The following is a 15,642-nucleotide window of genomic DNA, read 5'->3' on the forward strand; positions in this document are numbered from 1 at the left end:
TCCAGCGCGAAATCTCACGCATGCCCAGTACTATACGATCGACATAGTACTGGGTTTCCATAGGGACGGCAGCTCCGCCTAACATCGCGTCATTTCCTGTTTAGAAATAACGCGATGAGAGGAGCGGCCGGCCGCCTACGTCATTGCCCATTGCATCCTGGGAGCGAGGAGTAAGAGCTCCCAGGACGCATTGCGGGACAGGAAGTGACGGCGCGGGCCGCGCGGCCGAGGAAGGAGGAAGTGGTTGTCAAGGTGAGTATATTATCCTCTGTAAAGGTAAGTAAAAAAAAAAAAAAAAACGCCGGGAATATCCAATTCTTGCTCATGGAAGGATAAGGAAGCGGATGCCATAACATGTAAAGGCATGGTTTTCTGCCCGGAACTCCGCTTTAAGGTGTCAGCATACCATGACATTTTGGACAATGTCATGCTCCCGACTTTGTGGCAACAGTTTGTGTATGGACTCTTCCTGTTCCAACATGACTGCGTACCAGTGCACAACGCAAGGTCCATAAAGACATGGATGAGCGAGTTTGGAATGGAGGAACTTGACTGGCCTGCACAGAGTTTACAACCGTAAAGAACACCTTTGGGATGAATTTGAGAGGAGTCTGTGAGCCAGACCTTCTCTCTAACATCAGTGCCTGACCTCATAATTGCGCTTCCGGAAGAATGATCAAATTTTCCCATAGACCCACTCCTAAAACTTGTGGACAGCCTTCCCAAAGGAGTTGAAGCTGTTATAGCGGCAAGGGGTTGGCCAACTCAATATTGAACCCAACAGAGTAAGACTGGGGATGCCATTAAAGTTCATGTGCGTGAAAAGGCAGGCGTCCCAATACTTTTGACAATATAGTGTACCTGCCAAAGGGGCCAACACGAAATGATATAGTATAACCTAATTTTCTAACCAAAGTTAAATTTTTATTGTTTCCCAAAAAAGCTACATTCAAGGCTTGCTGTGAAATGATAACTGTCACAGTTGCTTATGCTCTTTAACAATGCTGTATTTTGGCCTAGGCCAACAAGGCCCAGGCCTAGGGCGGCATTTTGTGGGGGGCAGCAAAAAAGCCGTCCCCCGCACGAAAAAAAAAACCTGATCCGTCCTCTGAGTCCCATCTGAGTCTGCTCCAGTGTCTGCCTAACGCCGCCCGCAGCCGCTTCCCACACACACAGTCCCCAGCAGCTCGTGGCACTTATCGGCATCCTTTTAGCAGCAGTGGACCTGCCATGATAAACAACAATATGATTGCAGAGTGTGCAGTGGCACCGCCCTGGCCTTGATGCAGCCAATCATATTATTCATGAAAGGGGGGTGGGATCAGGAGACCAATGGGAGGTTATGATCCTTCTCCCCTCCCCTCCTTGCTGCTCGGGGTATTTGCTCTTCATTAGGGGTTACCCTGGCGCTTCCGCCCCTCCCTCCCTGGCTCCAAGAATGGAGCTTGCTCCCAGATATTCCTGGCTTCTCCCCTGGCACCTCAGCTCCACCCCTCCCTCACTGGCCTGGCTCCTGAGTATGGAGCTTGCCCTCAGGTAATTCTGGCTCCTTCCCCGGCTCACCATGGCACCTTGATCCATCCTTTCCTCCCCGTGCGGTTCTCATGTATGAAGATCCCTCCCTCCCGGCCTGGCTCCCGAGTATGGCGCCTGCACCTGAGTATGTCTGGCTCCTCCCCCAGGCTTGCCCTGCACCTTCTGGCTCCCGAGTATGGTGATCACCCCTCAGGTGTTCATGAGAGCACATCTGACCCTGTGTCCCCATCCATCTCCTAGCCCTCCTTCTCTCCAGGGAAGGATGCTGGGGATGTGAGGACCAATCAAGCTCTGCTAGGATCTGCCCTTCCTCTCCAGTACCCATGATCGTACTCCCCTGGGATGCAGAACTGAGGATGAAGAAGAACCATGAGCTGCTTCACGCTGTCAAGGCTGAAGACATGGGCATCATAGTGGAGAAGCTGCTGCAGTGACCCAAGGCAGGTAAAGCCAGTGAGCACACCCACCCAACTACATCCCTACCTACAGACATACCTACCTACCTACCTACTCTGATGATGATGGGCTTAAATGGGATCAGTCATTAGATCAGATTATACTGGGCAGGGAGGGGGGGTGATCAGGACAGGCTCGGGCAGGAGTGCCCCAGGGTCCCCATTCCCACTGGAGTCCCAGAGCCCAGTTTCTGGTACTTGGCTCCACTAATTCGCCTTTCACTGCAGGGGAGAATTTTTATTTTTTTACTAGTAATTTGAGAGGGTGCTGACATAAAAAAATGTACACAGCAGGGTGAAGTTCCTCTTTAAAGTAGAACTAAACCCTCCTATCTTTTACAGCCAAGAAAGCTGCCATCTTAGCCTATGTTTGATCTGCAATTTCCATGGTGGAGCCTTTTGGCAGCTTGACAGTTCATTCAAGAGCAGTGGTGTATTTAGGTTTTGTGCTGCCCTAGGCCGGACTAAACTCGTGCACTCCCTTCTCCAACCCTGCCTTGATATGTCCTTGGGATAGGGATGATGATGTCTCCCTCAGGATAAGAGATCCTTCCCATTGTCAGTGTACAGTGTAGTGTATGCATGTTTGCCATTTCACACTGCATTCTGCTACGGTCTGTTCCGAAGTGGTTATACCTGCTGGTCATAGCTATACCATGTTTGTATGCTTCTTTGTCGACTACTGTACTGTACCTAAGATTGTTGTCAGTTATGCTGTCTTGCTTGTTTAACATAAAGCACCTCAAAAAAAAAAATTGCAAACAATTTGTAAAATCCGTAATCTCTGCATCTGTCCATGAATGTCCATTATGGACATGCATGTCCACATTACATATTTTCTCGGGCAGGAGCAAAAATTACGTTTTTTGCAAACTGTTCAACAATTTACTGACAGTTGGAAACCCTGTTTTTCCTGTTTCTCCTGCTTGCAAGTTCTGTTGGATCTTCCTGGCTGGTATCTCCTGTTCAGGGTTCTGCAAACTACGCTCTCCAGCACACATGTTCCTCTTGTCCCTTCAATTGCTCTCAATATCTCTGCAGTGATCAATACAAAAATATGTGTGTCAAAAAATAAGGTTAACTCATAATACAATAAATCATATTAAACAATGTGTATCAAATAAATTGTAAAATAGCAGTCACATAACAAATAATTCACTTATGCATAACAAAAAAATAAACTTCAAAGAGAAATATATAAAAGTCCAAATGTGAAATCCTAAAAATGATAAAAGTCCATGAGTGGCAGTTCTCTTACCAAACAGTAATGAACTTGAAATGATAAGAGATCAACAAAGCAGAAATTATCCAATTGGGGGCCACCACCGAGGATACCAGAGACTCCACCACCTCCTCTTGTCCCTTTGCATCATCTGTTTCACCTTCAGGGGGTGCTTGGGCAGGATATACAAGAGAGGCTGCACTTGTCATCTCAGTTTCTTATCAGGTAGAAAACAGAGCAGTGTTTGGAATTAGATTCTCTCATGGATTAACCACTTCCTACCTGTGCTATAGCCGAAAGACGGCTACAGGGTGGGTTTGATTTGACCGGGAGGGCGTACATGGACATCCTCACATGATCGCATTACCCGCATGCCCCTTTCGGCGTGTGGGCAGCATACTCTTTAAACACTGAGTCCTTCGGACTCAGCTGATCACAGATCGGGGTAAAGTGCCAATCACATCGGCCCTTTACCACGTGATCAGCTTTTTCTAATGACAACTGACCACGGAAGTAAACGCAAGGCGGTTATCGGCTTTTCTTTCCTCACACTGACAGCAAGAGGAGAGAAAAAGAGAGCCGATAACCAGCTTGTGTTAAAGGGACATCAGCACTGATAATCAGGGCACTGATTATCAGTGCCCACCAGTGTTGCCAATCAGTGTCCACCAGTGCTGCCAATCAGTTCCCAGCAGTGCTGCGAATCATTGCTCATCAGTGCTGCCAATCAGTGCCCATCAGTGCTGCTAATTAGTGCCTATCAGTGCCTCCACATCAGTGTCACCTATGAGTGACGCCTATGAGTACCACCTATCAGTATCCCTAAGTGCCGCCTATCAGAGCCCATTAGTGCCACCTATCAGTCCCCATCAGTGCCACCTATCAGTACAGACACATCAGTGCCTCCTCATCAGTGCCCACCAGTGCTGCCTCATCAGTGCTCCCTATCAGTGCCCATCAGTGCCACCTATCAGTGCCCATCAGTGCCGCCTCATTAGTACCCATCCCTGCAGCCTCATCAGTGCACATCAGTGAAGGATAAAATGTACCTGTTTGCAAAATTTTATAAAAAACTATAAAAAATGTTTTGTTTTGTTTTTTCAAAATTTGTGAACTTTTTTTGTTTGTTTAGCAAAAAATAAAAAGCCCGGTGGTGATTAAATACCACCAAAAGAAAGCTTGTTTTGTGTAAAGAACCATTTGAATGTTTGTCTTTCAAATCCAAACCAATTCCTACAAATGGAGCTGAGACCTGAGTACTCTCAACACAAGATGAAGTAAGACTATGAAAAATTATTGGTACAGTATAAATCTAAATATAAATCTAAAGGAGAATGACCAACTTCAAGATACAGTATCTCACAAAAGTGAGTACACCCCTCACATTTTTGTAAATATTTTATTATATCTTTTCATGTGGCAACACTGAAGAAATGACACTTTGCCACAATGTAATGTAGTGAGTGTACAGCCTGAATAATAGTGTAAATTTGCTGTTCCTTCACAACAATTCAACACACATTAATGTCTAAACTACTAGCAACAAAAGTGAGTACACCCCTAAGTGAAAATGTCCAAATTGGACCTGATGTGTCAATATTTTGTGTGACCACCATTATTTTCCAGCACTGCCTTAATCCTCTGGGCATGGAGTTCAGCAGAGCTTCACAGGTTGCCATTGGAGTCCTTCGACTCCTCCATGATGACGTCGCGGAGCTGGTGAATGTTAGAGACCTTAACAGTCATTAATGTCTAAACCGCTTGCAATAAAAGTGAGTACCCCTCTAAGTGTAAATGTCCAAATTGGGCCCCATTATCCATTTTCCCTCCCCTGTGTCGTGTGACTCATTACTCTTACAAGGATTTCAGGTGTGAATGGGGAACAGGTGTGTTAAATTTGGTGTTATCGCTACTGGCCACTGGAAGTTCAACATGGCACATCATGGCAAAGAACTCTCTGAGGATCTGAAAAAAAGAATTGTTGCTCTACATAAAGATGGCCTAGGCTTCAAGAAGATTGCCAAGACCTGGAAACTGAGCTGCAGCACGGTAGCCAAGACCATACAGCGTTTAACAGGACAGGTGCCACTCAGAACAGGCCTCGCAAGGGTTGACCAAAGAAGTTGAGTGCACATGCTCCAGAGGTTGTCTTTGGGAAATATATGTATGAGTGCTGCCAGCATTGCTGTAGAGCACAGGGGTCAAACACAAGGCCCGCGCGCCGAATGCGGTCCCCCAGGCCATTTCATGTGGCCCTCGCACCTCTCATGCAGCTGTGGCAGCCCCCTTGTCTCTGCCCCCACCTTTTCTCTGTAGTCGGCAGCAGAGAGGACAGAACTCCATTTCCAGATCCCGCAGTACTCTGCAGCTGCAGAAAGGCTTGTCTTTGCCCCCCTCCTCTTCAGCAGTCCGCATCAGAGAGGAGGGCAGAACTCCTCCTACAGATCCTGCACCTCTCTGTGCAGCAGCTACACCACCTTGCCTCTGCTTCCTCTGGTCTCAGCATTCAGCAGACTCTGGAAGCCGACTCCAGCCCTTCTCTGGTTCTCCTCCAGACCCTGCACTTCTTCCCAGATCCACCCTCTGGTAAGGGGGTGCATTGTGATGTAAGGGTGTAAGGGGGCGTGGCGTGCTCTGGACATCTAATCTTACAGATATAACCGGCCCTTTGAGGGAAACCATAATGCTGATGCGGCCCGCGATGGAAGTGGAGTTTGACACCCCTGCTGTAGAGGATGAAAGGGTGGGGGGGGGTCAGCCTATCAGTGCTAAGACCATACGCCACACACTGCATCAAATTGTTCTGCATGGCTGTCCTCCCAGAAAGAAGCCTCTTCTAAAGATGATGCACAAGAAAGCCTGTCAAACGTTTGCTGAAGACAAGCAGACTAAGGACATGGATTACTGGAACCATGTCCTGTGGTCTGCTGAGACCAAGACACTTATTTGGCTCAGATGGTGTCAAGTTTGTGTGGCGGCAACCAGATGAGGAGTATAAAGACAAGTGTGTCTTGCTTATAGTCAAGCATCGTGGTGAGAGTGTCATGGTCTGGGGCTGCATGAGTGTTGCCGAAATTGTGGAGCTACAGTTCATTGAGGGAACCATGAAAGCCAACATGTACATGTGACATACTGAAGCAGAGCATGATCCCCTCTCTTTGGAGACTAGGCCGCAGGGCAGTATTCCAACATGATAACGACCCCAAGCACACCTCCAAGATGACCATTGATATGCTAAAGAAGCTGGGGGTAAAGGTGATGGACTGGCCAAGCATGTCACCAGATCTAAACCCTATTAAGCATCTGTGAGGCATCCTCAAATGGAAGGTGGAGGAGCGCAAGGTCTCTAACATCCACCAGCTTTATGATGTCATCATGGAGGAGTGGAAGAGGACTCCAGTGGCAACCTTTGAAGCTCTGGTGAACTCCATGCCCAAGAGGGTTAAGGCAGTGCTGGAAAATAATGGTGGCCACAAAAATATTAACATTTTGGGCCCCCTCTTATTCGACCACCTATGATCACTCCCTTTGTTTCTTCTTTTATTTCTTCCATTCCACTCCTTATTTTAGTACACCACCTCATTTTTTTATTACTGTAGGCCCTTATTTTACTGCTATTGTTTACATGTCAACCTACATGTACATTATATGCCATAACCAGTCATTTGTTTCATCTTTATTTTTCTCTGTTTTGCTCTTGATTGTGTAATTTGCTTGTTATGACTACATATTTTGTTCATGACCTTTCTATAGCTTGAGTGGCCTTATCTTTAGCTTTCCTTGCTATGTTGTAAAACAATAAAAATGCATTTGCCTCTAAAATGAACCATATTTCAATCCAATAATAAAAGCACACAAATGAAAATGTGAAAGTTGCATCAAAGATCACTTATTGGTAAACAATACAATGGTGCAAAATTCTTGCTCACAGAAAATCCAATTTTGATGCAGGCCAAAGCAATACATTCCCCCTGCCTAGCAGAACATAATTAATCTGGCCATACACTAATACGTTTTTTAACGAAAGTTGGTATGAAAATGTGTCCGAAAATTCGAATTACATCCGATGACTTGACAAACATCATTTAAATGAAAGTACTTATAAAGTTTTGTTTGTTTTAAAGTGATTGTAAATAATCACTTTGTAAAACAACCTATTCCATTTAAAAATATAAAAACATTATGAATATCTTTTTTCCCCTTTTTTATAAGGGATCACATTTCCTCTGTTCCCTCTGTTATCAGCTGCATAAGAGCTAGAGCGGGGAGAAGCAACAGCACACTGAGCTTCCAAGTGATAAGCTGTGGGGAGGTGTCAGGACAAGTCTGAAAACTAAAGGAGAGCAGCCTGAGTTCCCAGCATAGCTAGAAAAATGACCAGGGTGTGTTCTCCTGCTTAGTGGGGTCAGTTTCTAGCCCTGAAAACAGGGGACTGCTCCCCAGTACCCTATCTCCTCCATCAGGGCCGGGACAAGGGGTGAGCAGGAGGGACGGCTGCCCTGGGCGCAATGGTTTATTGCAGGGATGGGGCACCCCAACCCTAACCCTAAGGGATTGGGGAGGCGCAATTTGGCATCTTTGCCCTGGGCGCTTGATGACCTTGTCCTGGCACTGTCCTCCATGTACACAAACGCCGGAGGGATCTTTTCTACAGCTGCGGTTGACAATCACAGCTGCAGCAGACACAGAACGGCATTCCTCACACTTGTGTAATATGTGTGAGAGCACAATGGGCCCCACCCCCTGGGGGCACATGTGCACCATGAAGGATATGCTACTGTACCCGCTGTTTTCCGGGATGTGTGCTTTATGTCCCAGGATGCAATATTTAAGTGTTTCAGCAGAAGATCTTGTGCATGTATACACCAGACATGGATCACTACCAGGTCTATGGAACCCACTGTACGTCACACACAGCATGTCTGTGCATATGTAAGACTGCCTGCCTGCAAGTGTAGACATGTTGCGGATCTGTGGGCAGAGATGTGATATGTGTCAATGCATGAGTAGGGGGGTGTCTGATATGTGCAGACACACAATGGGACCTGACAGAGACCCCTAGCACCTCTACTAAAGCAGAGTAGTACTGCCTCCTTGTATGTGATAAAGACATCCCAGGAGACAGCAGGTGGTTTAACCTACCTACCTAGACCTGCAGCGTGTCTGTGCATGAATGAGATCTCATTTCAAGATGGCAGAGTAGGTTGAAGTTCCAAATAAAGTGATTCATTAAAAAAAAAAAAAAAAAAAAAAATGGGGCATACAAAAAAAGTCCAATATTTTCTTTTAATTTCTATTATAAAAAAATAGAGTTACTTCTAGGTTTTGTAAAGAGGTGTTCCTTATTAGAATGTTTGTGTATTTTATACTGCCTTGGTAAATAAACTTGCATGTCCCTGTATTAGAAATCAGCAAGCAAGAAATCTTTTTTTGCAAGCTTAATTATGGAAACAAGTTAAAGTCCTCGGCTCCTCGCCTATGAATTTTTATTTGGTAGTTAGTCTATCCATGTTCTAGATGCAGTATCAGAGACAAGCCACTAGAAGGAGTAAAAACAAGCTTTTATTAAAGACAGGAAAGGCTGACTCTTACTAAAGCACAGAACACCACATTGGATTGTGTGTCTACTGAACAGAGACGTTGTATAGGGAACACAAATGTGTGCATACTATTGATGACATTAAATTTAAATTTGTGATAATAAAGGACTAAAATCCACTCATTATATTATAGTTTTTCGAACTGCTGGGGCAGTTTTTTGTAATGTGCTAGTATTTTTTTTATTTTTTCAAGTTTACTTCCACTTTAGGTACAGTATAAGTGCTAAATCACTAATACCGTGTTTCCCCGAAAATAACCCGGGGCCTTATATTAACCACTTCAGCCCCGGGAGGTTTTAACTCCCCCCCCCCCCTTAATGACCAGGCCATTTTTTGCGACTTTTTTTGTACTCCAATCACAGTTGACGCTTGTTTTAGGGGAAACGCGTCGGGTGGAGGAGCCATATTGCCACGTAACTCGGTCTGCACTGCAGGTGTCCAAGCTCCCCGTCTGTTACATGCCTATTTCAAGCCGCTTATCATCCATCCATCTGTAAGTGCAATATCTTTTTATTTAATAAAGTTTTAAGGAGTTAATGCACTATTGCACATGTGTCAAACTCAAGGCCGGGGGGCCAAACCCAGCCCTCCAGGCCATTTCATGTGGCCCTTGCACCTCTCCTGCAGCTGCAGGAGAGTTCCAGCTCTCCTTTCGTCCTCCTCTAGACTCTGCACTTTCTGCTTCCCAGCAATAAGGCGGCCTGTGCATAGGGGGCGCCAGGGCGCTGCCCCCCCTAAAAAAAGGAAAGAAAAAAAAAAGATTACAAAAAGAACAATAAAGTTTTTTAAAAAAATTGCGTTCGCCGGCCTATGTGGTGGTTATGGGGGGGGTGGGGTTTACGACCCAGCAGAGGCGCCGATTGGCTGCCTTCTGGGACGTAACCTGGGCGCAGGTCATAGCGCTAGGACACCCCCACTTTCGTGATATCCTGGCTGTGATTGGTCCAGTCTCCAGCCTGGACCAATCATCATCCACGATTTTCCGATTGCTGACCCCGCTGACGTCGCAATGGGGGCGGTGCCGGTGCGTGCGTCTGTCACGCACCGTCACCGCCCGATCTCCTTCCCGCCGCCTGGACCGATCGGAAGACCAAAACACTGAAGAGGACGAGACGAGCAGCGCCGTGCACGGTTCCCGGAATCCCGCCGCCGTCAGGAGAAGAGGACTCGAGGAGAGGAGCAGCGCCGTGGACGTCTCGCCGGCAGCCCAGGAGGAGAGCAGGTAACTGATTGAACCCGACCTGTGACCTCACCTGTGCCATGCCTATACCATCACCTGTACCATGCCTATACCATCACCTGTGCCATGCCTATACCATCACCTGTGCCATGCCTGTACCATCACCTGTGCCATGCCTATACCATCACCTGTGCCATGCCTATACCATCACCTGCGCCATGCCTATACCATCACCTGTGCCATGCCTGTACCATGCCTATACCATCACCTGTGCCATGCCTATACCATCACCTGTGCCATGCCTGTACCATGCCTATACCATCACCTGTGCCATGCCTGTACCACCACCTGTGCCATGCCTATACCATCACCTGTGCCATGCCTGTACCATCACCTGTGCCATGCCTATACCATCACCTGTGCCATGCCTATACCATCACCTGTGCCATGCTTGTGCCATGCCTATACCATCACCTGTGCCATGCCTATACCATCACCTGTGCCATGCCTGTGCCATGCCTATACCATCACCTGTGCCATGCCTGTGCCTTGCCTGTACCATCACCTGTGCCATGCCTATACCATCACCTGTGCCATGCCTATACTATCACCTGTGCCATGCCTGTGGCATGCCTATACCATCACCTGTGCCATGCCTATACCATCACCTGTGCCATGCCTATACCATCACCTGTGCCATGCCTGTGCCATGCCTATTCCATCACCTGTGCCATGCCTGTGCCATGCCTATACCATCACCTGTGCCATGCCTGTACCATCACCTGTGCCATGCCTATACCATCACCTGTGCCATGATTATACCATCACCTGTGCCATGCTTATACCATCACCTGTGCCATGCCTGCACCATGACCTCAAGTCACGCAATGTTTTTACCGCGTTTTTTGCCGCGAAGCAATACCTATTACATTTTTCTTTTTGCGCCCCCCCCCCCCCCCAAAAAAAAAAATTTTGAGCACCAGCCGCCACTGGGTGGGGTGCTCTGGACATCTAGTCTTACAGATTCAACCGGCCCTTTGAGGGCAGTCATAACACTGATGCAGGCCGAGAAGAAACTGAGTTTGACACCCCTGCACTATGGGCTGCTTCTATCTTTTATGGTGATTTATGCCGCTTGCGGATTGTCCTGCTCCAATGGTGAGATTCTTTAGTGTCAGCACCTGCGGCTGATCTCTGAGGCTGTTACCGGGGCTTGTTCTCCGTGTCGGGGGATTTCACTACCTCGTCAGGCAGGCTTGGTTCCTCTGGATGAGAGGTCGTAGAGCACCCTGTGCCAACACCGCACTATGCTATATCTGCATCAAAGATTTTGGAGTTTGGTAAGCAGCCAAGAGTGTTCACAGGGGAGTTGCATGCGGCACTATTGGGTGTCAGCTGTGTGAAGTTTGTTTCAGTAATCCACTGCAGCATCACTTCTGAATCTCCTTTTTGTCACGGACTATTACTTATTTATGGCGCTTTTCCACTGCATGGAACCGAACGGTTCGGCTCGCTTTTGTGCTTTTCCACTGCTGGTACCGCATGGTACGGTGTAGGAACGGTTCGGTACGGTACGGCGGCGCTTTTCCACTGCATGGAACCGAACGGTGCGGCTCTCTAAAACAGTACCACCTCGATTGTGGTTCCAAGAGGTACCATACCGGTACCATATCCCACAATCCTTTGCATGCAGTCACTACTAGCCACTGATTGGTCAGAGAATCGTTGTTATCCCACCCACTTAACTTTACTACTACTTTAGTGGAAAAGCAAACCATACCGTACCGAACCGTTCCAACACCGTACCATGCGGTACCAGCAGTGGAAAAGCAAACCGGCCAAGCAGGGCCGAGTAGAGCCGAGCCGGTACTTGCAGTGGAAAAGTGCCATTAGTTACTCACATTTGTACTATGAGCACTGGCAATTGTTTTTTACTCTTGGGGGTACATCATCAATTGTTAGGGGACATTTCATGAATTGTTTGATTTGTTATTCACTCATGATGTTTGCACTGTGATAAGCTTTTTGGGAGCCTTAGTCATTCATTTTCATAACATTGATATTTTTCAATGATTTTTCACTTTGATAAGCTTTTTGTGAGTCTTATCCTATAATTTTATGCTAACTTTGGTTTCATTTTGGGAATTTTATCTCACAATTTACTCACATATGGTAATTCTGATTTTTAATGAGTTTTTCATAGCGCACCTTCACAAGTTAATTCATTATTTGCGATACGGCACTGCGTTGCTTTAACTGACAATTGCGCGGTCATGCGACACTGTACTCAAACAAAATTGATGTCTTTTTTTTTCCACAAACAGAGCTTTCTTTTGGTTGTATTTGATCACCTCCGCAGTTTTTATTGTTTGCTCTATAAACAAAAAAAAAAAACAATTTAAAAAAAAAAAAAACAATATTTTTTTACTATTTATTTACTTTTATTACTTTCTACTATAAAACATTCCCAATAAAAATGTTTTTTAACAATCACATTTTTTTCATCAATTTAGGCCAATGTGTATTCTGCTACATATTTTTGGTAAAAAAAATTCTAATAAGTGTACTTTGATTGGTTTGTGCAAAAGTTATCGCGTCTACAAACTAGGGGATAGATTTATGGCCTTTTTAATTATTTTTTTTGTTTTTACTAGTAATGGCAGCGATCAGCGATTTTTAGCGCGACTGCTACATTGCGGCAGACAAATCTGACATTAAGTGACACTTTTTGGGGACCAGTGACACCAATACAGTGATCAGTGCTAAAAAAAATGCACTATTACTGTATAAATGACAGGGAAGGGGTTAACACTAGGGGTGATCAAGGGGTTAAGTGTGCTCCTAGGGAGTGATTTCTAACTGTGTGGGGCATGGCTGTGCTATAGGAAAAGAGAGATCTGTGTTTCAGCTTAGCTGAAACACAAGATCTCACTCTTCCCCTGTGACAGAACAGCCATCTGCCTTATTTGCATAGGCAGGTGGCCTTTCTGTGATTCTTCTGCATGATTGTGGGTGGCCGGCAGCCATCGTGGCCGCCAGACCCGCTGATTGGCTCCCACTGTGTCTAATCACAGCGAGAGCAGCGCTCCGACAGCACGCGCGTGCCTCCACACAACATCACATACCTATACGTGCTTTTGCGCAGCCGGGCCGCCCGGTCGCAGTATATACTTTGTATATATTTGGTAATTTTGGCTACAAAAAAATGCATTAGGGTTTAAATTTGCTGGATGTCTTTATATATAATCCTTTTACAACGTAGATTACATGATTTTACAAGGATTTTATCTAGGCCATATTTTCGGGGTAGGGCTTATATTGCAACCATCCTAGAAAATGGAAATATGTCTTATTTCCGGGGTAGGTCTTATTTTCAGGGAAACACGGTATCTCAAACAGTATAAGCTTTACGATGTTCATATAACTTAAAAATTATTTTTAATATTTTTAAATTTGAAGCTTTCATTAAAATAATACATGATGATCCTGCCATAAAGGTCCTTTCCTTCTTGTGATTGGGTAACAAAGCTCTATTCTTTTATACCAATTGTGTTTCTCCGTTGTCACCTTATCATACTGGCTTCCAGTGAAGACTACAATTGCCTGGTTCAACATATAGTACATAAAACAAACATGGTTCACTGTTATCACCAGCAAGAAATTCCCCCTGAGAAATGTCATCAATGGAGTGCATTCAGACAGTCAAGAGACTGCAAGAGATCAGCAGCACCGACATGAAACAGGGGATGGAAAAAGTAAAAAACAAGCATTTTCTTTAAGCATTGTCAATTGATACACATTGCTTTAACAAACGAAATGTCATTCATTTAGGGTTTTAGATGTACTTTAATGTTTGATTTAGGCAAAATGATACTGTATATGTCCAGTACTTCCACTTGATGAGAAGCAGTGGGATACACATAGGCAAAAAAATTATTCAAAAAGTAGCAGGATTTGCATATTGACAACAGGGACTCTGTTTTTATAAATGTAGCAAGGTTTCCAGGCCTATGGCCTGATGTGGGTCTGCCATTAGTACCGGAATCCTCTCCAGCCCATGTGAGCTGAGACCCAGGATGTGACAACTGAAGCAGCGACAACTGTGGTTTTTATTGGAATCAGGGGATGGGAGAAGGGAATGAGTGGGATACTCCTTGAGACTTAACTAATTACAATTGGGACTTTACTTCCAAAATGCCCGTTGGCGCTTTCTTGACGCCAGCTGGCGCCAGCCAACGCTCACTGACGCTGAGAATACTCTGTAGAATAAAAGAAGTGCTGAATCCTCGACTTATAGTCCAGAAGATCCAAGACTGAGAAGTGTAGAACTCCTGACACTGTTGTACTGTGAAAGTCACTGAATACTTTCCCCCGCCTGGCACAGCTTGAGGTAGTATGTGGTAGAACTCTGTATAGCTGTCACTTTAACTGGCACGCTCTATACAATTCAGGGCCCAAACTGCAGGTGCCCCCTTTAACCTTGAACTCTTCAGGGTCCACTGACTATGTACCCCCTCTGTAGCTTCAGGGTCCTCAACCTAGGTACCCCCTTTACAGCTAGCTGACTCTGGATCCCAGAACCTCTTCCGGAGTGGTCCCCTCTAACTTCAGGCAGACCCCCAGGGGCAATCCTCAGTACTCACGACCTGTGTAGACTTTCCTGGGACAGGACCCCTCTCTCTCTATGCAGGCTCTCGGCACACCGGATCCCCTCAGCTCACTCAGCACGCTCTGGACACTCAGGCGACATCCACCTTCCTCATACAGGAGGAGAGACAGCCACACTTTCCTTCCTGGGACTCTGCTCCTGCCAAATACATTGTGTCATGTGCCACCCCCAAACATTTACCCACTCCCAGAATCCTTTGCAGCATAATCTGCCTCCTGGGGTGGTTATAAGCCTGGATGTGTCCCCTGATTGGGTTTCCTCCACCGCCCTATGAGAAGCCTCTCACAGGAGCCAGTGGGGAGACTCCCCCTTCAGCAGGCACACCTGGAAACCATGACACCTTGACTATTAAATCACAGCCCTGCTGTTAGGCAGACAAGGCCCACTGTACCTTTACCTAGCACCTACCTGTAGGGTGCTACATAAATGTGTAAAAAAATTAGAGATTTTGGTAATAAAGTTATGTGAACAAAGGGTCAAATTCTGAGTTTCTACATAGAGAGCACTCTATCGTCTTTCGCTTTTCGAGTCACTGACCTGGAACTAGAATTAAGATAAGGAATTTTGACATGTCTTTGACTTCAATCCATTGCATGCTTGTTCTGCATCTGAGACTTGGAAGAATGGAAGCCAGACACAGAAAGAGTCCAGCAATGGCAGTCCCCATATTTCTGCCATGATAAGTACACTTTAAAGCTGAACTCCACATAGCTATGTAGCACCCTACAGGTAGGTGCTAGGTAAAATATATAGTGGACCTTGTCTGCCTAACAGCAGGGCTGTGATTTGTTAGGTAGGGTGTCAGGACTTCCAGATGTGCCTGCTGAGGGGAGAAGTGTCTCCACTGGCTCCTGTGAGAGGCTTCTCATAGGGCAGTGTGGGAAGCCCAATTAGGGGACACATCCCAGCTAGTAACTACCCCAGGAGGCAGATTAGGCTGCAAAGGATTCTGGGAGTGGGTATAAGTTTGGGGGGAAGTG

This window comes from Pelophylax lessonae (genome assembly GCF_965119305.1).
Source record: "Pelophylax lessonae genome assembly, chromosome: 8".
In the NCBI taxonomy this organism is placed as follows: domain Eukaryota; kingdom Metazoa; phylum Chordata; class Amphibia; order Anura; family Ranidae; genus Pelophylax; species Pelophylax lessonae.